At 45.6% G+C, this 27,739-nt stretch overlaps 1 long non-coding RNA gene and 2 other non-coding genes across 3 annotated transcripts; 2 read left to right on the forward strand and 1 right to left on the reverse strand.

The window, feature by feature from the left end:
- Window positions 1-1,159: 1,159 nt before the first annotated feature.
- LOC108349225 (uncharacterized) lies at window positions 1,160-14,226 on the forward strand. Its single transcript, XR_001842704.3, has 7 exons — window positions 1,160-5,365; window positions 6,046-6,210; window positions 7,118-8,639; window positions 9,273-10,184; window positions 10,806-10,893; window positions 11,499-11,619; window positions 12,348-14,226. It is a non-coding gene; the product is annotated as an uncharacterized LOC108349225 (long non-coding RNA).
- A 5,960-nt stretch (window positions 14,227-20,186) lies between these two features.
- Window positions 20,187-20,312, reverse strand: LOC120099522 (small nucleolar RNA SNORA11). The gene has a single exon (XR_005498684.1). It is a non-coding gene; the product is annotated as a small nucleolar RNA SNORA11 (small nucleolar RNA).
- Window positions 20,313-27,319: 7,007 nt separating this feature from the next.
- On the forward strand, window positions 27,320-27,445 carry LOC120099524 (small nucleolar RNA SNORA11). The gene has a single exon (XR_005498685.1). It is a non-coding gene; the product is annotated as a small nucleolar RNA SNORA11 (small nucleolar RNA).
- Window positions 27,446-27,739: the final 294 nt, after the last annotated feature.

Consider the following 27,739-nt stretch of genomic DNA (forward strand, 5'->3'; position numbering starts at 1 on the left):
GGGCCAGCCTGGTCTACATAGTGAGTTCTAGGACCACCAAGGGCTACACAGAGAAATCGTGTCTCAAAAAAAGCAAAAAAGCAAACAGCGCACTTCAGTTATGTGGAGAGGCTGGACCGTTGCTTTCCAGGGCCTAATAACAGTTTGTCTTGGGTGACCTTTAGCCTACTAAATGGCTTTTGCTCTTCCCTCTCTCTGTCAGACCTAATATCCTGACAAACAGATAAAACATTTAGGAATGTATTAACAAAATCCAAGTTTTCTACCAACCAAAGGGCATTAGGTGTCAGGTGGCATCCAGGGCCTACAGCAGGGTTCTCATGCGCCTGCCTGATATGCCCACAGATGGATTTTGAAAAGTGTCTTGATTTATGGACTACTACTACTACTAGTTGTTGTTGTTCTTCTTCTTGTTGTTCTTCTTCTCCTTCTCCTCCTCCTCCTCTTCTTCCTCCTCCTCTTCCTCCTCCTCCTCTTCCTCCTCTTCCTCCTCCTCCTCCTCCTCCTCCTCCTCCTCCTCCTCCTCCTCCTTCTTCTTCTGCTACTGTAAAACCTTTATGAAATTTCTACCTCACTGGAACATGGTATTTTGGGGCGATCTAAATCTATGTTCCTGGGCCATAATAACTCATATTTGACTCCAGAATAAACCATATCTTTTATTACTTTGAGATAAAACCTGTTACTTTCATTGACAGTGGTTACAATGAAGGCCTGGGGGAGCTCTGCTCTAGGGCTCAGATTCTCTTCCTAGCCTTGGGATTTACCTAGTAATCACGAGATTGTTGAGTCCCTTCTATTGAATATAACTATAGGAGTTATGATAGCCTAAGATAATTTGGCTTTGGTCCTGCAACATGCCACCTGTCCATACCCTTATAGAATGTTTAAAGTAGGTGTCGCTTTTTCTGTGAGAACTTTAGTTCATGTCATTTTTTTTATTTTATTAGTGTAAAAAGGTTGAAATACCTTAAAAACAAAGTTTTTTAAATACCATGAAGTTCACATTGTATAGTGATTTCAACTTTATTTTTAAATAAGATTGTTAACATGAGATACTTTTCCTATTGTTTTTAAATATATATATATATATATATATATATATATATATATATATATATATATATATACTATGTATCCCTGGCTGGCCTGAAACTCATTATATAGACCAGGCTGACCTTGAATTCCTGAGTACCATACCACCATGCTCTGCTTATATGTCTTTTGAAACACAGTTGTTTGTCTTCATTCATTTATTTACCTTAGTCATAGTCTGTTATAGAAGAGTAGGTGAATAGCAATTGATCATGGGCCAGCCAATCCTGAGACACTGGGTGGCCATGCAATTCTGGAGGGACAGGAGATACCCTCTTCTCCCTTGGCATATTGACAGGGAAACAAGTTCAGGTCCCTAAAGCTGGAGTGGGGAAGATAGTGGCTAGGAGGCATCCCATGCAGTAATCCAACTGATGATAGAAAAATATGTGGGAATTCTGAAGTGGGTATACTCAGAGACGGGGTATGCCTTAGAAAGCATTGTGTCTCTAGCAGCGTCCACTGAACACTTGTTAGCCCTTGGAGACCCAGGGGAGACGCCTCATGCCAGGCTGCATCCATATGTACAGTAGTTCTCTGAAGTGACCAGCCTCTGACATCTTTGAAAATGGAAGAAAACAAGAAGATATATTTAATGGTTTTTGAAATGATCCTGAACATAATGCTGCCACATGCATACTTCTATATGTACCTCTAGAAAAGTATTATCTTTGTGCCTAATTATTTGGTCACTATAGGATGGACTTTTTTTTACAGTATTAATCATATTAATCTACACACGTGGAGGGCTCTTCATCTTCTGCTGTCTTCTTTAATTTCTTCATTGATTTAGAGGTTTTATTTTATAGGTCTTTCATTTCCTTGGTGTATTATTTTTTCTGTGGCTATGATTAAACACTATGCCCAAAAGTGACTTATGGAAGAAATAATTTATTTTGGATTTATGGTTCCTCGGGGATTAAAAAGTCCATTATGGTAGGGTATGCAGGACCAGGCATAGCAGTTGGAGCAGGGAGCTGAGAGCGCACATCCTCAGCCATCAGCAAGAAGAATAGAGAATAAACTGGACATAGGGCAAGGCTTTAACTTTTCAAAACCTTCCCACAGTGATATACTTCCTCCTGCGAAGACATACTTCCTTCTTCAGTCTCCCTAAACAGTGTTAGCAACTGGGGACCAAGTATTTCAAATACCAGAGCCTATTGGGGATATTTCTCATCTAAGCCAGCACAGTTGGTTGGGTTTATTTCATGACATTTATTTATTAAGTTTAAGTTTAGGGATATTATGAAGGGAGTGTGTCCCTGACTTATTTGTCAGTAGGTTCACCTTTGGTATATAGCAAAGGTACTGATTGATTTTGTAAAGTGCCACTTTGCTTGAAAGTCTTTATCAACTCTAAGAGTTTCCTGATAGAATCTTTAGGGTCTTTCAGTTACAGAAAAAAATTATATGCAAATAGGGAAACTTTGACTTTAATTTCCTTCTCTTGTCTTTTTTTTTAAATTTAATTTTATAGTTTTACTTATTCACTTTACATCCTACTCACTGCCCCCACCCAGTCACCCCTTCCACAATCCCTTCCTCCATCCCCTCTCCCCTTCTCCTCTGAGCAGGTGGGGGACCCCTGGGTATTCCCCACCATGGCACATCAAGTCTCTGTGGGGCTAGGGGCTTCCTCTCCCACTAAGGCCAGACAGGGCAGCCCAGCTAGAAGAACATATCCCACAGACAGGCAACAGCTTTTGAGATAGCCCCCACTCCAGTTGTTCTGGACCCACATGAAGACTACCTCCTGTAACTGGGCAAGAACCCCAGTGGAGACATAGGGATACCTACCCACCCACAACTCTTTCAGTCCAGTTTATCCTTCTTGTGCCTTAATGCTCTAGTTAGTACTCTAAGCACTATGAATTGGAGTGGGGCACACGGATACTCTTGTTTTGTTCCTGATTTCAGTAAGACTTGCTCCAACTTTCATTTATTTAGCATAGTGCATAGTTTATGTTGAAAGTCCCTCCACCCTAGCCTCTGCAGGATTTTTAATCATGATTGGTGTTTGATTTTGTCAAACGTCTTTTCTGTATCAATTGAAACCATCATGTATAGATATTTTTAAGGTAAATATAATATGATTCACTATTACTTTTTCAAATATTCTTTGATGTCATTTGCTCCTCCTTGTTCTGTATCATTTTTCCACCTCCCTTTCAAGTTAAAACTCCACTCCTTGTTTTCCCATTTTTCTCTTTATATCACTCATAATCTATTACTTCCTTCTCTAGAAATCACCCCCTACCACCTGGTGGTTCCTTTAAAGTTTCTGGTTATTACAATTACTCAAGGTTACATATTCACATCTGAAGATTTGGAACTAAGAGCCACAGATGACAGGGAACATGCAGTGTGTATCTTTCTGGGTTGGGTTATTTCATTCAATATAATATCTTATAGTTTCATTTACCTGCAAAAATCCACGATTTAATTTTTACTCAGGGATGAACAGTATTTATGTTTTCATTATTTACTATTAATTCATCAGTTGAAGAACACTGAGGATGTCTCTATTTCCTAGCTATTGTGAATAGAGTGGCAGTGAACATTGCTGAGTAAGCATTTGTGGAATAGGGTGTTAAAAATTTTGGACATTTGCCAAGGAGTACTATACTTGTGTAATGTGGTAGACTTATTTTTAGATTTGTGGGAATACTTCAAACTGATCTTTAGAGTGGCTTCACCAGGTTTTGGAAAACCCCTAACAGTGAATGAGGGTTCCCTTTTCTCAAATTCCTTGATAGTGTTTGTGATTGATTGTTTTGTTGATCTTAGTCAATCTGACTGTGGTAAGATGAAATCTTAGAGTTACTGTAATTTGAATTTTCTTAATTGCTATGATTATAAACACTTTGGGAATTTTAAAGTCTTTTATTCTTTGATAATTCTGTTTTTAATTGGTTGTTTTCATGACTCTATTTTTGAGTTCTTCATATATTTTGAATATTAATCTTTTGTCAGATATATAGCTAGCCAAGATTCTCTACTACTCTGAGTTTCTTCTTTACCCACTTGATTGCTTTCATGGCTGTATAGAAACTCTTTAGTTTTATGAGGAGCTACTTGTCAATTTTGGCCTTAATTTCTGGGCAAAGTGAGCCACTTTCTAGAAGTCATTTCCTATTCCTATCTCTTGTAGGATGCTCCCTAATATTTCTTCTATAGGTTTCAGCATTCCAGGTTACACATTGACTTCTTTGATTCACTTGGAGCCATTTTTTTTTGACCATGGTGATATATACAGTTCTAATTTCATTCTACATGGGGACATCTAGTTTTCCCAGCATTGAAGATACTATCTTTTGTCCTGTGTGTGATTTTAGCATCTTTGTTGTAATGGAGGTCTGGTAGCTGTCTTAGAGACTGCTAATTTATTCCTTGGCATGAACAAAGAATTGAATGCCTGGGAAAGACAGCAGACAAATTTGAAGATAAGGGAAGATTTATAGCGTTATCCTGCCAGGATAGTAGAAACCTAAGGCCGGAAGTCTCTCTTTTTTTTTTCTTTTTTTCGGAGCTGGGGACCGAACCCAGGGCTTTGCGCTTGCTAGGCAAGCGCTCTACCACTGAGCTAAATCCCAACCCTGGCCGGAAGTCTCTTAAACAGAGGCTGACTTCCATACTTTGTAGGTCTGTTGCTTCCTTCTTTCCCCCTACTTGTCCTGTCTAGATACCTGCCTCTGTGCCTGCCTGCCGTTTTTCTTCACAGAGCCTTCTGGGAATAAAAAGCATCCATTTCCTAAAGCCTGCTTCTGTTTTCCTTAACTATGTCCCTCTAACTATTCTTAATACCCTGAGGTGGTTTGAATAATAATGCCCCCCTCCCAGACTCATACATTTGAAAGCATAATCACTAGCAAATGACACCATTGAAAGGATTATAAGGATTAGGAAGTGTGACCTTGTTGTAGGCCATGTGTCACTACGGGTGGGCTTTGAAGTTTCAAAAGCCAACACCAGACCACTGGTGCCTATAGATCAGGATATAACTCTCAGGTTACTGTTCCAGTGCCTATCTGCAGTGCTGTCATTCTTGCTGCCTTGGTGATAATGGACTAAACCTCTGTAGCTATAAGCAAGTTCTTAATTAAAGGCTTTCTCTTAAAAGAGTTGCCTTGGTCATGTTGTCTCTTCACAGCACTATAGTTGCAGCAAAGTGACTAAGACATATCTGCCTCGGAGATTGACACTGCTGTCGGAGGAATGGATGTTGACTGCTTTACTTACTTCCTGCTCAGAGGAGTGGCATCTAGAGGTATCAGTCTAAGTGAAGGATGGTTCAGGGTACCGTGCCCAAATTCTAGTGGGCAGTGTTTCTGGGATTCTATCTGCGGTACTTTCTCTAGCAGCTGTTTTGCATATATGCATATAGTTTCAATGAAGTTGTATCACTTCCTCAAAGAGCCATAGACTGTCTAACGAAACCTTAGTACCAAGCATGAGAAACCTTCTTTTCTGTTGTTGGTCAGGGGAGTCTAAGATACTCCAAAGACGATATAGGCCATTGCTATTACCTTTGTCCCCAGAAGTTGAAGATTATGTCCCTAGTGCTGACGTGCTCTTCAGACATAGGATTTGGAGGATTTGAACTGGACCTAACCTGAAAGCCTCTTCCCCGAAGACTATCTTTCATAGTAATGGAGAGTGCTGTGTAGACTGCTAAAAGAGGGAAGCAATCAATAGTCCTACCAATCCATGAGGCTTATATGACCCAAATAGTGACCAGCATTAGCAAGATACAGGTGCTAATAAACTGCTGTCTAATTAGACTTAAGACCTGCTCAACAGTAGGGAAATCATGCCCGGTACTACAAACCCAGTCAGCTACCTGTGACTAATGAGGTCACAGATTTGTGAGGAGAACCTACTGATGTCATGTCCCTGTAACAATAATTAACCTAACTGCTTTCTAAATATTTGTCCTTATACCCACAGATAAATGTAGCCCTCACTCGTCATAAAAGAAGCATGTCTTTGCAGAAAACAGACAATTTCAGAAAACTGCAGCTAGTCAAAATGCAGTGAAGAACTGAATGTAGGTTTGCCCAAGCACCTCTGAAGTTCATGAAACATCATAGAAGGATGGAAAGTTTTAAACCAGTAAGTTTACTGTGAGATTGTGTCTACTAGAAGTGACAGGGAAGCTACACCATGAGATCTCAAAAATGTGGCTCCCAGAAAGGACCTGAATAGTGACCATACCAATAGGCATGCTTACTTTGAAGGAGAAAATCTCATGGGACCCCACCCCTGGACAAAAACTATAGGTAATAACTGCTGGAAAGGGGAGAATTAATCTCCCCCCAGGAATGAGCCCTTAAATTGGTTGTCTACAAGTAATCAACACTGGAAAATACATATGTACATACATACATACATACATACATACATACATACATACATACACACATATATATAAAACTTTAAATGGATTCAGAAGATTGTCTTTATATATGTATATGAAGAGGACATGGATGTGAGAGAGAGAAAGAGAATATTAGGGGCAGACATGAGGGGCTTAGAATGAGGAGAAGGAAATGATGTAATTACATTTCGTGACTCTTCTCTCTTGCGCTACTTTCTGGACTTTCAGAGGCGATGCTGTCCTGCAGTTAAGTAGTCCTTCTTTAGATGCCTGTCCTGCAGTTAAATGGTCCTTCTTTAGATGCCTATACTTTAATACTGTATATTTATTGATATCTATAAACAAGAAGGCTTTTTTGCGTGTTCTTGAACTTTACATAAAGGGAACTAAACAGAAAAAATGGAACAGAATTCAGAACAATATATTTTAAGCAATTTCAGTTATTAAACTGCTTCTTTTCCTTCCTTCCATACCTCCCATCTCCCTTCCCTCCTCTCTTTTCCTCTGCCCATCCATACCTTTTCTCCAATTCTCAATTTCTTGCTGCCTTACTTTTCCTTAGTGGTGTGCAAATAGTTGTGTGGTTGTTCACCTGTTTTCTTCATTTGTACCCTCTTAACTAAAATATCTCTTGTGCCAAAGGAATCCTTCTGTGCCAAATCCTTGTACTTAAGAAGTCACTGGCAGCAACTTAGAGGTCTGCTGAAGTGTTTGCAAATGCCTACGATCCTAGCATGTGCTCAGGAGGAGCTGGCTGGCCCTGGACAAGGTCCTGTTGCACTTTCCCAGGGCTCAGGTATGCATCTAAACTGTCTCTTATGAGCATGTTGGAATCAGGAAAGTTATGCACATCAATGTCTGTAAGGCTCAGAATATCTAATGGAAATAGTGCTTACAGGAAGCAGATGAGCTCTACGGTGAGTGGCTGCTTACTGCTACTGTCCTTGTCAGAATAGACATAGTAATTTTGGAGATGGGTCATAGCTCTTGAGTGGAGTATGGCCATATGTTTGAAGTGACCCAGGATATGTCTTTGATTTATTATAAAATAGTCACTGCCCAGAGAGCCGCATGTGGCAGGTGAGGTCAAGGTCAGTGCTTGGCTTTGTGGCGCTGTGCAACTGTCCTCACCCCATACGTGGGAGGTGACTCAGGCCACTGTAGGAAGGAGTTATTCAGAAAAATACTTTTTGATGACCTAATTTTGGGCAGTTGAAAGTGCCACATTATTGCTGAAATGAACTTTGGACAACAGAGTGACTTTCTGTCTGCTTTCAGTCCTCTTTTCCACACTCTACTTCTTTTGCTGCTGTACCAGCAATGGTGAAGAAAGATAATATTTGACCTTCCAATGGGACAGATTGGGAGCAATAGAGGTATAACAATCTAAAGCATTTTAGAAGATTCTTTGTGAGAACAATTTTAGGTTATTCTTAAAGATACTCATTAGCAAATTCATTGGTATACATATATTTCTGTTTAACTTCTTTTGATGCTGTTATTAAGAAAAGTTAAATGTCTAGCAACATGTATACAGTGGTATCAAACAGGTACTCTTTTGGTATTCTGAAACCAAAGTCAAAGAAGTGTTTCTCCATCACCTGAAGCTTCCTTTATTCCTTTAATGCATTCCACCATGGAGTAATATGGTATCAAATCGATGTGTGTGTGTGTGTGTGTGTGTGTGTGTGTGTGTGTGTGCGTGCATGCATTTATATATCAGTGTGTATACAGTTAATGTGAATTTTAAATGTATAAACAATGTATACACTATAGATACTATATGTAACCCCAATTTCCCTCTCCAACTTCTGTCATGTCCCCCCAAACATGCCTGCTCCTAATTTCATATCTTTTTTTGTAACTCTATTAGTCCAATTATTGTTCCCCATAGGAAACCTACTCAAGACCCAGCTATACCACTTCTGAGCATATACCCAAAAGATGCTCCACCATTCCACAAAGACACTTACTCAACTATGTTCAAAGCAGCTCTTTTCATAATATCCAGAAACTGGAAACAGCCTAGATGTCCCTCAACTGAAGAACGAATAAAGAAAATTTGGTACATTTACACAGTGGAATACCATTCATCTATTTAAAAAAGGATATCATGAATTTGACAGGCAAATGGATGGAACTGGAGAATATCATCCTGAGTGAGGTAACCTAGACCCAAAAAGACCACTAATGAGTTGATATTAGCCATAAAATACAGGTACCATGATACATTACACAGACCCAAAGAAGCTAAACATGAAGGAAGGCCCAAGTGAGGATGCTTGAATGTCACTTAGAAGGGGGAATAAAATAGTCACAGGAGGCAGATGGAAGAAGGGAACTGGGAGGAAGAGGGGATAAGGAGGGGAGTGGGGAGGGGGGTGGTCAGGATCAGGTGTGGGGAGGGATAGGAAAGGTGACCAGATGTTCATAAGAATGAATGGAAATCTGCAACTGATTAGGGTGGGGAGGTACGGGTATCTCTAGGATATGACAGAGACCTGGGATAAGGGAGGTACCTAAAAATCAATGGGGGTGACCTTAGCTGTGACTCAGAGCATTAGGGATATGAGACCTGAGGTGGCTACCTCCTGTTGCCAGGCCAGAACTCCAGTGGAGCAATAGGGACACCAACCACCAACAAAACTTAAAACTAAAAATTTATCCTGTCTGCAAGAAATCCAGAGACAGGGAATGGATCAGAGACTGAGGGAATGGCCAACCAATAACTGGCCCTACTTGAGACCTGTCCCACCAATCTCTTGACACTATTAATGATATTCTGCTGTTCTTGCAGACAGGGATCAAGCATGGCTGTTCTCTGAGAGGCTCCACCCAGCAGCTGACTCAGAGGGATGCAGAGACCACAGCCAAACAGTGGACAGAGCTTGAGCACTCTTATGGAAGAGTAGGAGGAAGGATTGCAGCCCTGAAGGGACAGGAACTCCACAGGAAGACTAACTGAGTCAACTAACCTGGACCGTTATGGCTCTCAGAGACTGAACTACCAACCAAAGAGCATACATGGGCTGGACCTAGGCCTCTTCACACATGTGTAGCAGATGTGCAGTTTAGTTTTCATGTGGGTCCTAAACAACTGGAGTAGGGGCTGTCCCAAAAGCTGTCACCTACATGTAGGCTATGGTCGTCTAGCTGGGCTGCCTTGTCTGGCCTTGTGTGAGAGAGGAAGTGCCTAGCCCTGCAGAGACTTGAAGTGCCAGGGTGGGGAGATAGCCAGGGAGCCCCCAACTGCTCAGAGGAGAAAGGGAGGGAAGGATGGTAGAGAAGGATTGTGGGAGGGGGTGACTGGGAGTGGGCAGTGAGTGGTATGTAAAGTGAATTAAAAGATTATAAAAATTGTATGTTTATCAGTACTGTTAAGCTCAGTTGCAGAGAAGAGTGCCATGAAGCATGTATACTGAGCGCACTCCGCAGTGTGTTTACTGAGATGGTACACTGTTTAACATGTTAGAGACTGCCATTTTAAACTAGCACGCATCTTCCTCAGATTTATCTGAGATCATGAATTTAGGACTATTTCATTGTGTTTTGACTGATTTTGTTGGCTTATATATTTTATTATCTCTTTACATAGAATTGTTGATTTCCAAAATGGGGGTGAGGGTCTAATGAAAACCTGCCAGGCAGACCATCTAAGCTACCTGCTCTTCAACCTTGCTTCAACTTAACGAGCATCAATCAAGCCAAGGTAAAGCACTGAAAGCTGGTCCTGGTACTTGTGCACGGTCATGTTTCTAGAACCTGTTGGGGGCCGCTATCTTGATTCTTGAAAGACTGGATTCTGAATGTCCTTGACCTAGATTGGCAGCCTGTGGTCTGGAAGCTTCCTCAATGGATACAGGTTAACTCACATTTGCTCCACTCAGACAATGGGGTTATGTGGCAGTCCCCTAGATATTCACACAGTGTAGTGCAGGAGAAACATTGTGAGAACCAGTGCTAGACATCAGTGACAGGACTGGGGCATGCAAGGGGGGCATGTGATGAAAGTATAGGGACATGGACAGGTCCAATTATTGACAATTTGTCTAGTCTGAAAGCAATAATATTGGTGAAATCATTTGTGGTTAAATCTAGGTTACCAAAAGAGTACACAAATTAGATTGCCATAACCGTGCTTCCGGTCATCGTAGTCACAACTCGGGCCTAATGCGACTGTTAGAAGGGAGGTGGGGAGGCTCTGGGAGGAGTCGGTAGGAGGAATGTTTTTGTAGGAAAGAAGCCTATTGTCAATAAAAGAAAAATAGAATAATAACAACAAAAACCAAACCAAAATAATAATGGTTCTCCCTCTCCCTGTGGTTATCAGCTATCAAAAGCTTTTCTTTAAGGGGCAAGTCCTGAGGAACACACTTCTCTGAGTTTGGGCTGACATCGTCTTGTGCAGTATTGTGAAGGTACACAAAGCTTCTGTCAAGTCATGAATGTGGTCACCATGTCATGTCCAGAAGACAACTTTTTGAGTGTTAGTAGTCAATGAAGAGATGCATGATTGGTCAAAGTGCTAAGAGGAAGAGACCACATGCTCTGAGGAAGTAAGATGCAGAATGGGTGGGAAGATCAGGAACCAATGATGGTGGTCTTGGTGAGGATGGTGAGAGATGTTTACCATAGTACATACTTTTATATAGTTGGATCTTTAGGCAGTTTACGGACCTGTGTATGTGTGAGTGTGACTGTGTGTGTGTGTGTGTGTGTGTGTGTGTGTGTGTGTTTGTATGTGTCCGTCTGAATGTGTGTAAGAGCAGTTGACAAAAACAGGTCATAAATTGAAAGAGAATAAATAGAGATATAGGAGATTTGGAGGGAGGAAAGGGGAGAGAGAAATGAACTAATATTATAATATCAAATATAAAAGATAAATTAATCACGGTGCATTAACTTAAAAAGACACTGACTAGTCTAGTAAAAAAAGGAAAAAGAAAAACAGCTGGGCAAATAATGAGGAGCACAGCAGTGAGCAGCACTCGTGAATGTCCTCTGACTTACTTCCTGTCTCCAGGTTAATGTCCTAACATCCCTGAAGGATGGACTACAAGCTACCAAAAGAAGTACCATGTGCCACAAGACAGACGATTTGGTCATAAGGTTTTATAACAGAGGTGCAGACCCCAATATTCCAGGTACGTGATTCTTCCCAGGGATCAAGCTTCAAATCCTGAAACAATTGGATCCAATCAATCCAATCTAAATAACTGGTTGTTTGCAAATCAGTCATGTATCTACGGCACAGGTGGAAGCATCTTGCCTTTTAGGGTCGTTTTTGTGTTTAGAATTGACAACTGGGGAAGACAACTAATGCATTTCCCTAAAGAGCCTGCAAGGCACCTTCCAGCAGTATGAACACTAGCCAGTAGAATGGAAGCTTCCAGCTTAGATCTAACTTGATTTATCTGTTTGATGAATCCCAAGCCTGTGGTTTCTTCAGCAATAGGATCTTGTTATCTAGGTCCATTGAGTGACCCAGGCCAGGGGCAATATCCGTCATCCATTGTTTCGGGAGCCTCCAGCCAACAGCTCAGAAGGAGAGAGCCTACCACTGGTGCTGAGATTTGATTCGAACCTTGTGGCTGTGGGGAGCAGCATTACCCATTCATTTAGCACACCTCCGTCCAAAATTGGTGTTCTCTAACCGAACTTGAGACCTGCTCAACAGGACAGACATCATGGGTGGTTCTGAAAACCTAGCAGACTGCCCAGGACTGGAAAAGTCATAAATCTGGGAGAGGAACGTACCACCACCAGTTTCCTATACCATCCTAATGACGGAACTATGCTCTAAATATTTGTCCTTATACCCACAGATAGTGCCATCCTGATGCCTCATCGATTTTCTTTCTCTTTGCAACAGACAGAGATCATTACAGAAAAGAACCAGCATCGAACTGCAGAATCGTGGAACGCAGCCACAACGGATGCATCTACAAGAGAGCTGCATCTCGGGCTCAGGGAATATTTTGGAAGAGGGGGCAGAAACAGTCTAAGAACTAGAGGATCAGGGAACAGGAGGCAAGGCTGTGTCTCCTGAGAATGCCAGAAGCTGCCCACAAAGTCTCAGCAACACGACTGTCCCACCATGAGCTGATCAAGGCCAACAGTAGACATGCCAAATAGGGCAGGGGAAGGCCCATGAGGCCTCACCTTCTATCCAAAGGACAAGGGGAAACTAAGGAGTGCTGAGAGCTAGGGAAATAGGCTTCCCCAGGGAAGAACACAACAGTTGTTTATCTCCTACCAAAGGCCAGTCTGGAAACATGCATCCCAGTCACCTCATAAAGCCTGAGTAGGTTATATTCAGAAATATGTATGCGTGCACACAAATACACAGATATGTGAGCAGGAAAAAACAATTGATGAAGAAAGGGGTCATTTGAAAGAGAAGAAGGAAGGGTGGGTGTGAGTCTTTGGGGGTAGAAAAGGAGGTAGAGGACAGATGTAATCACAATCACAAAAAAAAAAAAAAAAAGAAAGAAAAGAAATCTTTTAGTTGCCAGCTGAATTTAGTAAGATTCTGTATGGCTGTTGCCTAAGTCCTAACTTTTGGTTGACCTTTTCCACAACCCCATTACCCCCAGCACCATCCCCTTTATTAAGGCTTTCTATGCCCGGGATCCTCCCAACTCCATGCTCGTATCCCAGGCATTTTACTGCCTCAAGACCACCTCTCATGGCTCCTTTCTTGTCCCATGACGTCTACCAACAACAACTCCTATTTAATCTGATCTTGACCATGACCTGTGCAGACACTCATATTCGAACAAAGAAATGTAAAACTGTGATATTGGTGTCCATATAAGAGAGAACATAGGTGGCTTCTGAGGCCGTTTTGGCAAAGATTCGAAAAAGATACATTGGAGAAGAGGCAGCCATCTTCATTGACAAATAGTCCTGGGGAGAACATGTCGAAGGCTAAAATCAGGTCTCTAACTTTAGACTCCAGAAATATCAGATCTAAATGGATAGAAGATTGAAATTCTGAGGATCCCAGGGGAAAATGCAGGGATGTTTCCTCCAGAGAAGGGGGTAGCCATGAACATTTGTCAAAGGTTGAACAACTCCAGAATTGGTCTACACATTTGGGAGGTGGGATTCTGAGAAATGAACAACCATGTTCATAGTAAAAACAAATCAATTTCCAGAGTGAAGAGACAGAATTCACACTGGGTGAAAAAACCTGGTGACACGAGTCATCGTACAGAGACTCGATGAAATATATACATGATTCAGGCAACTACAAAAGAACCAAACGGCTCAAATAACAGTAACTAAAACACATTTCCCACGATGTATAATATATATGACATGTATAATATATACAACATGTATATAAACATGAGGGAGACTCTGATAAGGTGGACAAAGTAGGTGGGAGAATTTGTATGAGAAGCAAAAGGAGCACAGGAGACTTGGAAATGGGTAAGGTCTGCTTTACATTTGAAAGTCTAATGCATTAGACCCACCACCATTAGCACCATGGGTACACTGTTATAAAGTGGGTGAATCGGGCTGGAGACATGGCTCAGAGGTTAAGAGCGCTGTCTTCTACAAAGGACCCGGTTCTGATCCCAGCTCCACGTAAGCACACCTCACAACCGTCTATACCTCCAGTTCCAGTGGATCTGACCTCGTCTTCTGGCCTCCGACGCCTCAGGCACTCTTAGAGGGCAAACGCATGCATGCAGCCAATCAGTCAAACAGGCAAAAATAAAAATGAATCAATCATTGAACAAGGTACCCCAATGGCTTTCTAAAATCAGTAAATATCCATGTTGCCTTGCAAGGGATGGTGCTGCATCTGAACAATCCTGTGCCCTTGTGTGGGTTGTAAGTAACAGAGTGGTTGAGGGAGGCAGTGATGATGCACACATTGGTTACACTCACGGGGGTGGGGGGGGGGAGAAATTGCCTAGGGGAAAATGTGAGAAAATCAGAGATGGGAATACAAGGCGGCTTCTTATGCCCATGCCCCTCTGAAGCATGGAGGAGCAAGAAACTACACTTGGGCCCAGGGGTGCTGGCGTTGGTGCAGTCCGTGCTGATGAGAGGACAGAAGAGTCAGGGGGATGGGGTTTGCTGTGCTCCTTAAAAAAGCCATCACAGTCATGAAGAGGAGGGGATGCAAGACTTTAGATGTAAACGGGGTGGGGGAAGAAGCAGGGACAACTGGTCAACTACACAGGGAAGCCCGCTAAGAAAGGGCACGCATTATAGAAACACCAGACAACAGAGAAGAAGCAGCTTACCTGAAATGAGGTATGAAGCAGAATGGCATAGTGATGTGAAAAGTCACTAGTGAAGAAGGATTTAAAGGTGCAAAGATAACAGATTCCTTGAAAAGTTCAAAATTTTAAAGAGTTCAAGAGACTAGAGAAGCTGGGAGAGCTGGTGCATTAAATCCAGCTGTGAAGAGAAAGGCTGAAAGGCCACATTTCTGTGTCAGGACTCATGGGGATGAAGGTTCAGCCAAGGCCGACATGCATGGAGAGGCAGGAGAGAGGTTCTAATCTGGCATCTCTAGAATGGTTGATCAGGGTGGCAAAGACCGGCCTGGTGAGATGAAGACACCATTCACTGGAGGTCATTCTAGGTCCTGGATGCACAAGTTTCCGTCTCTCTGTCCACAAGCTTAGAGCTGGCTGAAGAAGAGGGTAGATGGCCTGCTGAGAGGGACGAAGAAGAGGCCTCTACAATAGAGTCAAATGTTGGAGGTGTTTTTCTCCTCAGCAGAGGGAGCAAATGGGAATTCTCCAGAAGCAGCAGAAAAGCTGTGGTCCTGGCATGACTTAAAATGGACTCTCTCCAGAGGCCCACCCCTCCTGCAGTGAGCAGAGGACTGCTGCGTGTTCTGGCCTCTGGGAACCCAAATCCACAGCAAGGCTTTCCTTCTGCTTCTGGTGCACACGTTAACCACTGTGGTTCCTTCCCACTCTTTGCCGAGGTCTGGTCCACACATAGCTTGCACTGTTGTGTGGGGGCGGTGTTAAGGCGGGGTTGGGGTCAGGGCAGGGTATGAGGTAAGGAGCAGCACAGACAGGTAAACGTTGCCTTCCTCAACTGCCCTGTCTCCATGGAATCTTCCCTCAAGGAAAGCTGGGTCTGCAGTCTCTCAGTAGGGATGAGACACGGAAGAATCACTGGTGAACACACGCACACTGGTTATAAATAGAGAATGGTTGTCTCACAGAGGTCCTGGTGGTCAGGAAGGTGGCATGCCCCTGTGCAGGAAGGGCATAGCTTTGAATGTAGATGGTTCAACTGGAGCGGAGATGAGCCTCTTGGGCTTTGGGAGCCAAGCTGGTGCAGGGCAGGAGAGCTGAGTGGTCAGCAGGTGCGTACCAGGAAAGGACAATGTAGCTGCACAAATGGGTGTCAGACACACACGAGTAAATGGGGGTGAAGGAAAGAGAAGCCGGGGACCTAGCCCAGCTTCTGTGCTATGCCCTGTGACAAATCCGTGCTCTCAGGCCTCCCATGTTGAGCAGTCTCATGAACACAAAGGTCAAAGTTGTCTCCTCAGGAGAGGAGGATAAGGCTGGGGGCACTGAATATGTTGTGGTGCTTTCTAGAATGGAAATCTGGCAGTAAGATTCCCGAGTCCGTTTCTTTAAAGCCCAACAGAGTTGGCAGGAGGTGAAAGCCTTACAGTATTATCCCCTTGCCTGGGCATCACGTCTCCCAGGTCACAGAGGGGAGGAGAGACACTTCACCTGTCCCTCATGACTCTCTACTGGTGAGGATTGAAGCATGACTCTGGGGGCAAAATGATGAAAGTAGACTGGCATACAGGTTTTTATCATGAAACTGATCGGAAACAACAACAGTATGACGGGCTCGAGGGTGTGAGAACAGGGGAGCAATTTTAGAGAATCAAGAGGGCTAGATGTCCCCATCCCATTTTGGGGTATAAACTGGTGTTGCTGAGGGGGAGGCAGGGGTGAGGGCTGCAAGCCACCCTGATGCAGTATGCAGATGTAGACATTCACCTCTGGCCTCTGTACCTTCTTCTGTGCCTCGTCAAGCAGTGAGGGGAGGGCAGGTGGAACTGTGCAAGGTCCCATTTCCTCCCTGTAATAGAGGCTTGTGTACCGCAGAGGAGCAGAGAACACAGGCACTTCTCTGCTTCCTTTTGTCTCATATTTAGTCCCTAGATCATGAGCCTCAGTTACCATGGGAACTGAAGCTGAGTGTGTGATGCATTCACTGGGCTGTGGGAGAAAAGCAGAGCTGGTCCTTGAAATAAAGCCCTCTGGGAATAGAGATTTTAGCAAAGTGTTCCCGTTAAAAGAATTAGTAATTTCTAGAAATATATCGATCCCTGCGACTAACAGATAGGAGGAGTGGAGGGGAGCAGAAAAGGAGAGAGAGAGGGAGGGAGGGAGAGAGGGAGAGAGGGAGGGAAGTAGAGGAGATGAGAGAGGAGAGACAGGAAGACGGAGAGTGGGAAGGAGGGAGAAAGGGCGCGCGAGAGAGAGAGACACAGAGAGACAGAGACAGAGAGACACAGAGGGAGAGACAGAGAGACAGAGAGAGACAAAGAGACAGAGACAGAGAGACAGACAGAGAGACAGAGACAGACAGACAGATACAGAGAGACAGAGAGATATACAGAGAGAGACAGAGACAGAGAGAGAGGTATCTGCAGTGTATCACGCTGTCATGGTCTGCACTACACGATTCTTGTGGATGAAGCTACCATGAAAAGTACTGGGAATTTAATTAGAATCAGTGCTCTTAGGGGTCCCCTGAAAATTGCTGCTTTTTGCTGTTTTGAAGCATATTAGCACAGGAGGCAGGGAGTAGGTGTAAGCAAGCCATGGGTAAAGTGCCCTGTTGTCATGGAAAGCTGTAATGTGACACACACAGCAGGGACCCAGGCACCCTGTGCCCCTTCCCCTTGGCTTCCCTATCTCCTTTCAGAGGGTCTTCACAAAGAGACCCAGGCTGGACCTGACACCGAATGCCTGTCTCCTGTGTCCTCTGACTTTAGCAAAATGAAAATTCACCCCATAGTCTAGGAAAAAACCTCTGCAGTACAGACACTGACAATCTAACAGTAAATGGCTACCTGCCTCCATGGCAACCCGAGGAGAGCTATCCATCCTGCCAGGAGAAGAGACTGTGCTCAAGCTCACTAAGGCCTTGGCAGAGCTGCTCAGTGGTCTCTGGCAGGCCACGCTTTCCTCTGGTTTGGCTTCCTCTTCTCAGTCTCCAAGGCACCCGGGAATGGAGCATCAGTGAGGATGAAGAGGAATTAGCGCGTGTGGTTAGGGAGACCGGGGCATGGGAGTGAGAACGTAGTGTGGAGCATGGGTGGAGGTTTTGCCTGCTGGACTCTATGGGACTCTCGGTGGCAGCCGCAGCCTGCTACAAGGTCAAGAACAGGATCCTATGCTCTGAGGGCTCTAGCTCTGAGTCCTTCTACTGCTGCCTCCTGGTTGTGGCCATCAGACCAAGTGGCCTCGCTCCTGGGGCCTCAGATTCCTCATCTCTGGGATGGGGAAGAGATAGATCACTGCCCCCTTCTCTGCAGTGCAGAAAAAGGAAATACCAGGCAGACCATGCATCGTATACGAATGGCCAAAACCAGCTCTCCATAATCAGCAAGCAGAACCATACAAATTTCACAACAGTTTTTACTATTTACAAGTAGAGGAGGGGTCAGAAGGAGCAGGCCAGGGTGAAGGAAGAAGGTGTGTGGGAGTGGTCAGCCATCATAGTTTCTGCTGCCTCAGACCTAGCACATCTGGAGGTCTGAGGAGACACTGGCCAATCAGAACCTTGTGCTGTTGAGTCAGGGTTGGGAGTGTGCGTGCATGCGTGGGTGCGTGCGTGCGTGCGTGCGTGTGTGCGTGTGTGCGTGTGTGCATGTGTGTGCGTGTGTCTGTGTGTGTGTGTGTGTGTGTTTGTGTGCAGTAAGAGCAGCAGCAGCTGTGTTGGAGCCCTTTGTCCCCTGTTGCTTAGATGGAGGAGTTGAGGCCTCCAGGTAGTCAGTGTTCATAGTCCGTATTTCTTCCTATTGCTTTGAGAAACACCACGAACATAAGCAACTTGAGGATGGAAGGGTTTACTTCACCTCAGTTTCTTGTCCATTTTCCAAGGAAATCATGGAAGGAAGGAGGAGCAGGAGCTGAAGCAGGAGCCATGGGGGCTGCTGCTTAGTGAGTGGTTTTCTGTAATTTGCTCAGCCTGCCTTCTCATGGCTCTGAGCACCACAAGCAGTCAGGCCTGCTAAGACTTCCCTGGGCTACCAAAGCCTTCTCAGGTTCATTTCACCGTCAAGGCCCTCCCAATCTTATGCTGTTGTGGAAAGCAGGGGGAAGTTTCCCTCTTTACCGTGGCTTAGCAGATACTCAAGCACCTGATTGCACTTGGCACGTCCAGCAGGCACTAGGAATGCCTGTGGGACTTCCCGAGGTGTCAGTCCTAGGGAAGGGCCTAACCGAGATAGACAGCACAGATTGGAACCCAAAGGTATGGGTGCCACACTGGTGATCAGAGCCCAGGGAAACAGCCAGCGGTGAGACTGAGGGTGTTTGAGTCCTGGATGCAAAACATAAACTTATGTCTCCTGGATTGTGAATCCTGCTCCTCTGGCACAGATATCGTGATGTGGGCAGTCGTTCATTCCATGGGCAGAAGAAAGGGGACATCTGGACACACTATGCTCACCCATAGTCCTCTGGGGTAGAAAATACAGCCAGATCACTCTGAATCAGAGCCCTGTTAGACCCAAGTCTAAATGGGATCCCCTGCCTACTCTCCCACATGAGGATCAAATCCATGTCTGAGCCCACTGCTACCAGAGTCCACGTTTCCAACCCTGTACCCGACCCAGTTCAGAGTCCCCTCCCACCCAGCCACCCCTCCCCCCAATCGCTTTTAGATTTCTCCAGGCAAACTGATTGCTTGCCCCTTACCTAGAGTCTCAGATCTTGGACTCAAGCTCCCTTTCCAGGGATTCTAAGTCCGAGACCTGAATAGTGGTGTTTCAGTCCCACCCTTGGCTTAGACTGAAATCAGCTGGGTCCTCCCATCTAGCCCTCCCCCTGCCAGCCCCACACACCTCTCCTCTTGGCTTTGGCCAGTGACTTCTTCAGATAGGGTTTTTCAGAGCGGTCCTTTGCACCTAGTGTCTGAGCACTAATCCACTGAGTGTGCACGTGCCTCTGTGTGTGTCTTTGTATCTGAATCCCTGTGTTGCCTTCCAGCATGTCCTCAGGGGTGGAATCTGTCCCTACACTACACACACTGCCATAGAGCATTTCATGTATGAACTTTGGGGTAATTTCCTCATGGATGTCTGAAAGCTTCTTTTGTGATAGAATCACTGAAAACAGCCTCAGCCTTGGACCAAGTAGAGACTCTCTTGCATCTGGGCAATGAATCTTGGCATCCTCATCTTGCTGGGTCATGGCTGGTTTGAAGACTGCAGAGGAACTCATGCTTGGGTCTGGTACTGTTGGGTTTCCGCTGGTATTCCCGGTACATTGGAGTGAAAAATAAACTCTGCTAGCCAAGCAGACCTGTAGCTGACCCAATGAGTTCCAGGGGAACTCTGTTCTACCCGAGTGATGTGACTTGGCTTGCATTTAGGGATCTGCATGCCTCTCCAAGCCTGACACAGTTTCCCAACACCTCAGCTTCCAAGAGTAAGGCTCCCCGGCCTTGTGACAATGGTCCTACTCAGAATCTGTGTAGAATATTTGGTCAAAGCAAAACCACTTTTGTGCTTCTTATCACAGCGGCTCCAGATTTCTGTTGGGCATGTTGCAAACAGAGGAGTCAGTTTTTAATCCCTTTGCCCTGAACACACCCTGGTGCAAGGGTCCTGGCCAAATAGTACGAACAATGACTAGAAAGGAAAAGTCCAGCACTCTTAAACACCTGTACTTCTGTTTGTGCGCAGGAGCACGGCAACTGAGTGCCTCTGCCCATCACTATGTGTACACAGACCAGCCTGTATCTGCACTGTGCATTCTCGAAGGACCAAAGAAAGGGTGTGCCCTGACGTTTTCCCGCTGTTGAATGTGCTCAGAACCTTCTGATCTCAGTGCCCAAGTCTCCTCAGACGGAAGATAGGGGAATTGTGTGTGTAAGTCTGCGGGCAAACTGCTCAGTTCTGGTCCTATTACACTGTCCCTGTATAGTGTTCTCAATCTCTGTTCCCTTTCCCCCAAGACCTCCCCTGAATTTCATCTTCCTACCTGCCAGCTGTGGTGGTTCGAATAAAAATGACCCCCCATAGGCTCATAGAGAGTGCCACTATTAGTAGGTGTGGCCTTGTTGGTGTAGGTCTGGCCTTGTTGGAAGGTGCGTGTTACTGGGGCGGGGCTTTGAGGTCTCAGGTGTTCAAGCCAGCCCCAGTGTCACTCTTCATACCTGTGAATCCAGATGTAGAACCCTCAGCTACCTCTCCAGCACCATGTCTATCTGCATTCGATGATGCTTTCTGCCACGATGATAATGGACTAAAACTCTGGACTGTAAGCCAGCCCCAACTAAATCTTTCTCTTTATAAGAATTGCTGTGGTTATGGTGTCTCTTCACAGTAAACCCTAATTTAAACACCAGTAAAACAACAAGCACAACAACAGCAACAACAACAACAAGAACCAAACCCTTCTGCAAATCTGACCACCAGGTATGTCCCCATCAGAGACCAGAATTCCTCTACTTTGCCTGTCAGTCTAACGAATGGTCTCCCCCACTGACCAGCACCATGGATCCCACACACGTGAAAGAAGCTCATGTAACCCTTCTGACTCATAAAGTCATCAGTGACTTTTTTTCAGATCACACAGAAATGGGTGCTTCATTCTGAGGGTAAGCAAAGACATCCATGAGTTCTGGCAGTGGTAGTGAAAGACGTGTGCAAGAGCACTCATTGCTATGACACAGCCCAACAAGAGGGCACACCAGACGAACACTAATCCCAGATACCTGACAGAAAGGATAGACACTGCCACCAACTCTCACTGTCTCAGATCTCATCTGGGGACAGTGAGCTGTAAGCGGCTGAGAGTTCTAGAAAGCTCCTCATTTGTCGTGATGAGACCCATCTGCTGTCTTCCTAGTTCAAGGAGCCACAGTCCCATGTCAAGCCAGTCCTATCCTGGAACCTCTTCTGCTGGAGGAGAAAACCGAGGCACAGGAACTGAAGAGTCATACGTGGGGCACTGCCCCATCTTGTGGAGAATCTCCTCCCTGAGGACAGATGCAAAGCAAGTTGGGGAACAAGGGTTAGACACATGGATGACAGTGAAGAATAAGCAAACCTCATCAGGATGAGGACTCACTTTCACTACCTCAGCTGCCACTCAGGAAACTGGTGCTCAAAGTCACCACGGTGCAACTCAGGTGGGGAGTGTTCTTGGGCCTAACAAGGAGGAACAATGACACTGCCTGGAGACCACTCTGCCCACACCGCAGCCAGTTCTCCAAAACCCTCTTTCAACAGGACAATTCTTCCCCATCACGTGGAGGGGTCCTCTTCCCCTTCCCAGACAATTCATAGACCCACAACTTAAGACTGATTTGCCTCATCCCTAACAGGGTGTGAGGATCCATTTCCCCTGCGTTCTGCATAATATGAAGTAAGGCAGGGAACAGAGCTGGGAACAAAAGCTTTGCAAATGGCTATGGGGCTTACAAATACTGTTGTGGAGTTTGCCGGTCTTGTCTACCTCAAGGTCTACCTGCAAGAACCTCTCCATGGAGGTCCAGCCTGTCAATCACAAACCAGGCCGGCAGTAGCAGGTGCCTGTTTTCTTTCACCCAAGCTATGCATATAGCTGTGGACTTGCATGGGTTCATGCATGTAAAATCCCCAAAGCCGACAGGCCTGGGCCCAGCATGCTACCTTTTTACCCACAGTTGCTGTGTGCTGTTCCTTCACAGTGAGAGTATTACTGGGTCCCTTGAGTTCTGTACTCCTGTTTACCTGAGAGCATCCAGGCAGTGACAAGGCTGCAGCATTCTCTTTCTATTTCTTACCCCAGAAGGCAGCAGGAGAATCCTTCATGTATTCAAGAATAGATGTTCTTCCTTATCTATTTCTGTCAGGTGGGTTCTAAATTCTACCTGCAGAGAAACAAGTGAATTCACACCGTCTTCTGAGTAGTAATGCACAGTCAAGCCCAGGTTAGGACACATCTTAGCTCTTAGATTAGTTCACACCTATGCAAGACTGCAAAAGAAAATGGGACAAGCAGAGACAATGAGTAGCATCTACCTCAGGATATAGAGAGACCCTCAGAATGCAGGACAGAGAGACACCAGGGAAGACACACATGTCCTACTCTGCTAGTACAATAGAAGCTCAAGTAGTGGTGGGCTAGAGGTGGCTTCTCGAGCAAGTAGGATGGAAGTTCAACTTGGTGACCCACAGCATGCCTATGGCTTAGACTTTCTCCCATCACTCCCTGTAGCCCCCTCCCCCCAAGCTTTTCTAGAGTAGGTGGTTGGGCCTTGCCTTATGCAAATGTTCATTGTATTCTCTGACTATATCCTTCAACATGTCTGTGGGGTAAATGTACCTTATCTGAGTAGGGGGTGCTCAGAGACTCAGCCCTTTGGCCATTCCAACTGAAGGCAGCCATTCTGAATTCTGCTTAAAGACCAGAGAATCCACTACAGCAGGAACAGTAGGTGCATAAGCAAAAGGATGTTCACAGAGGCACAGGCTGCCTGCCTGAACACTTGGTGATTACCTTCTTGTAGTTCTTGATCAAGTATTTCACCAACATACTTGCCTGGAGTAGGAAGAGGAACACCAGAGAAAATAAAAGCATGGATAACTACAGAGTACTATCCCATGAGGGAGGAGAGAAAAGAGGCAGGAGGGATGGACTTTTTTTACCTTCTTTTTCAGAAGGGTCATATTGACCAGGGGCTGACACAACACTTGCCTTAAGGTATCTGGGATTTGTGGGCACTGGGGGCCTAGGAGCTAACTGAGTCTGAGGTGACTGTCACTGGGGACAGAAGTACCATCCAGGTACTTAGCAGGCTCGCTTCCCTCTTCAGTGTTCTCATATCCTTCATCCATGTGCTTAAACTACACCAGAATTGGCAGACACAGACAGGCCTTCCTGACTCTTCAAGAGTGCCTCACATACACCTTACCCATGCAGACTCTTGGCAGCAAGAGAAGAACAAGTAGTGGCTGATGCATTCTCCAACCAGACCAGAGAATAGGAACTACATGGAGTCACCAAAAGATGCTAAAATATGTGTAGTAGAAGATCAAGCACACACAAGGAGAGGGATGAGGGTAGGGAGGGGAGAAGGGAGAGAATGGGAGGAAAATGGTCAGGAAACAAAGAAAGAAAGGGTAGGAGTCAAGAAAGTATGCATGACACAGAGGTCTCAGCTTCTTGGTTCTCTTGTCCTCCATCCTGAGCCAGAGCTCAGCACGATGCTGGGGAATAGCAGCTGCCCGCAGACTCTAGGATGCTTGCGACTACTGTGCCCTTAGCAGCAGCTGTGGCCACAATATTCTGGGCTCTACCTGCACTGTCTGAGCCTCCACAATTGTGATGGTCTTACCACTTCTCTGGCAGGGGATGTCTGGGACATTCTAGAAGCAGCACTGGGGATCTGCCCTAGCAGATCCAGGGAGCATGAAAAGGACATTCCACTGATAATTGCTGGCTGAGTGACAGTAAAAATATCATTCTGGTGCAAGAAGGCTGTTTGAGGCTGGATAGCACCCACCTCTCTGACTTCTGGAGCCTGAGAGAAATCATAGGCCCTACGTGCCCCCTAGGTAGCAACCTCCTGTATTACAGATGGTCTTGGATGATGTTGTTCCGGAATCTGGGGGCAGTCACAGTACCGGTCACTAACCCCTGAAAGATCTGTGAAAAGACCGTTATCTTAGGGGTATCCCCACCCCAAGGAGGGCTGTGTGTCACAGGCTTGGCATTGACTCTTGGGGCCTACTGTGGAGTCATCGGGTGGTTGGTAATCATCCAATCGAAGAACATAAAATCAGCAGCTGCAGCAGCTCATGCAGCTGGGCTAGAGGCAGAGGCTATATTGGCAGCATAAGCTTGGGTCTCCCCATTACAGGCCAGGGTTTCAGGATCCAGCTGGAATGCCTCCATCAGTGTCTGGGCCAGCACAGGGTTTTCCTGTTCTCAGGGCTCATTCTGCAAGGCCAGAAGCCAGGAAAAGGGAGGGGAGGGCCGGGCATCATGCTCCCTGGGAAACCCAAGCTTTTTTTCCAGCAGCTACTCTTGGACTCTAGTATGCTTGTAGCTGTCTTGTACCCTAAAGACCTTTTCCAGTAGGACAGGAAAACTTTGGTAAACCCGTGCAAACTTGTACCAATCTTGCCTTTCTTGTATCTGCGCCCCTCGAACATGGAAAGGGAGCAGAACAATCAGGTGGACAGGACTGAGGCTCACTGAAAACAAGTGAAAGCTAACAAGGGCTCTGAGGAGATGGATGTCAAAGCTGTTGAAGATGCCAAAGCCACCAAGAGCACCGCATTCTTCATAGCTGTTGCTGCCTTCACTTTCTCCCTGATGTGCTCTTGTCTTCAGCATTGCAGTATTCTGGATACACATGAGAAATTGTCTCAGCCATACATAGGAGCAGGCAGCTCAGGCTAAAAGTGAGAGTGAGGGGGAAGGAAGGGGTGGAGGCATCGTCTCTGCTTACATGATGAGAGCAGCATTCATCCGGTAGATATGGAGGACATAAGCAGGATAGGAGAGGTGGCTGTGTGTGATGGGGTAGACTGTCAGTGACAGAGACAAAAAGACAATCAGAGAAGACACAATAATGCAAAGGAACTCTAGAAAAGAATTCTGGATGTCTAGAATTGACTAGTACCTGAGTTGTAGGAACGAGTCACAAGCATCCTATAAAGAATGCAGTGAGAGAGGGCAGGGTAGGAGCTTGAATTTGAGAGAAATGCTACAAGGCAACGCAAAGATACAGATACAAAGACACACACAAAGGCACATGCACACTCAGTGGATGAATGCTCAGACACCAGATGCAAAGGAATGCTCTGAAAAACCTATCTGACAAGTCACTTCATATTATGCAGAACCCAGGGGAAATGGATCCTCACACCCTGTTAGGGATGAGGCAAATCAGTCTTAAGTTGTGGGTCTATGAATTGTCTGGGAAGGGGAAGAGGACCCCTCCACGTGATGGGGAAGAATTGTCCTGTTGAAAGAGGGTTTTGGAGAACTGGCTGCGGTGTGGGCAGAGTGGTCTCCAGGCAGTGTCATTGTTCCTCCTTGTTAGGCCCAAGAACACTCCCCACCTGAGTTGCACCGTGGTGACTTTGAGCACCAGTTTCCTGAGTGGCAGCTGAGGTAGTGAAAGTGAGTCCTCATCCTGATGAGGTTTGCTTATTCTTCACTGTCATCCATGTGTCTAACCCTTGTTCCCCAACTTGCTTTGCATCTGTCCTCAGGGAGGAGATTCTCCACAAGATGGGGCAGTGCCCCACGTATGACTCTTCAGTTCCTGTGCCTCGGTTTTCTCCTCCAGCAGAAGAGGTTCCAGGATAGGACTGGCTTGACATGGGACTGTGGCTCCTTGAACTAGGAAGACAGCAGATGGGTCTCATCACGACAAATGAGGAGCTTTCTAGAACTCTCAGCCGCTTACAGCTCACTGTCCCCAGATGAGATCTGAGACAGTGAGAGTTGGTGGCAGTGTCTATCCTTTCTGTCAGGTATCTGGGATTAGTGTTCGTCTGGTGTGCCCTCTTGTTGGGCTGTGTCATAGCAATGAGTGCTCTTGCACACGTCTTTCACTACCACTGCCAGAACTCATGGATGTCTTTGCTTACCCTCAGAATGAAGCACCCATTTCTGTGTGATCTGAAAAAAAGTCACTGATGACTTTATGAGTCAGAAGGGTTACATGAGCTTCTTTCACGTGTGTGGGATCCATGGTGCTGGTCAGTGGGGGAGACCATTCGTTAGACTGACAGGCAAAGTAGAGGAATTCTGGTCTCTGATGGGGACATACCTGGTGGTCAGATTTGCAGAAGGGTTTGGTTCTTGTTGTTGTTGTTGCTGTTGTTGTGCTTGTTGTTTTACTGGTGTTTAAATTAGGGTTTACTGTGAAGAGACACCATAACCACAGCAATTCTTATAAAGAGAAAGATTTAGTTGGGGCTGGCTTACAGTCCAGAGTTTTAGTCCATTATCATCGTGGCAGAAAGCATCATCGAATGCAGATAGACATGGTGCTGGAGAGGTAGCTGAGGGTTCTACATCTGGATTCACAGGTATGAAGAGTGACACTGGGGCTGGCTTGAACACCTGAGACCTCAAAGCCCCGCCCCAGTAACACGCACCTTCCAACAAGGCCAGACCTACACCAACAAGGCCACACCTACTAATAGTGGCACTCTCTATGAGCCTATGGGGGGTCATTTTTATTCGAACCACCACAGCTGGCAGGTAGGAAGATGAAATTCAGGGGAGGTCTTGGGGGAAAGGGAACAGAGATTGAGAACACTATACAGGGACAGTGTAATAGGACCAGAACTGAGCAGTTTGCCCGCAGACTTACACACACAATTCCCCTATCTTCCGTCTGAGGAGACTTGGGCACTGAGATCAGAAGGTTCTGAGCACATTCAACAGCGGGAAAACGTCAGGGCACACCCTTTCTTTGGTCCTTCGAGAATGCACAGTGCAGATACAGGCTGGTCTGTGTACACATAGTGATGGGCAGAGGCACTCAGTTGCCGTGCTCCTGCGCACAAACAGAAGTACAGGTGTTTAAGAGTGCTGGACTTTTCCTTTCTAGTCATTGTTCGTACTATTTGGCCAGGACCCTTGCACCAGGGTGTGTTCAGGGCAAAGGGATTAAAAACTGACTCCTCTGTTTGCAACATGCCCAACAGAAATCTGGAGCCGCTGTGATAAGAAGCACAAAAGTGGTTTTGCTTTGACCAAATATTCTACACAGATTCTGAGTAGGACCATTGTCACAAGGCCGGGGAGCCTTACTCTTGGAAGCTGAGGTGTTGGGAAACTGTGTCAGGCTTGGAGAGGCATGCAGATCCCTAAATGCAAGCCAAGTCACATCACTCGGGTAGAACAGAGTTCCCCTGGAACTCATTGGGTCAGCTACAGGTCTGCTTGGCTAGCAGAGTTTATTTTTCACTCCAATGTACCGGGAATACCAGCGGAAACCCAACAGTACCAGACCCAAGCATGAGTTCCTCTGCAGTCTTCAAACCAGCCATGACCCAGCAAGATG

Source organism: Rattus norvegicus, chromosome X (genome assembly GCF_036323735.1).
Source record: "Rattus norvegicus strain BN/NHsdMcwi chromosome X, GRCr8, whole genome shotgun sequence".
NCBI classification, from domain to species: Eukaryota; Metazoa; Chordata; class Mammalia; order Rodentia; family Muridae; genus Rattus; species Rattus norvegicus.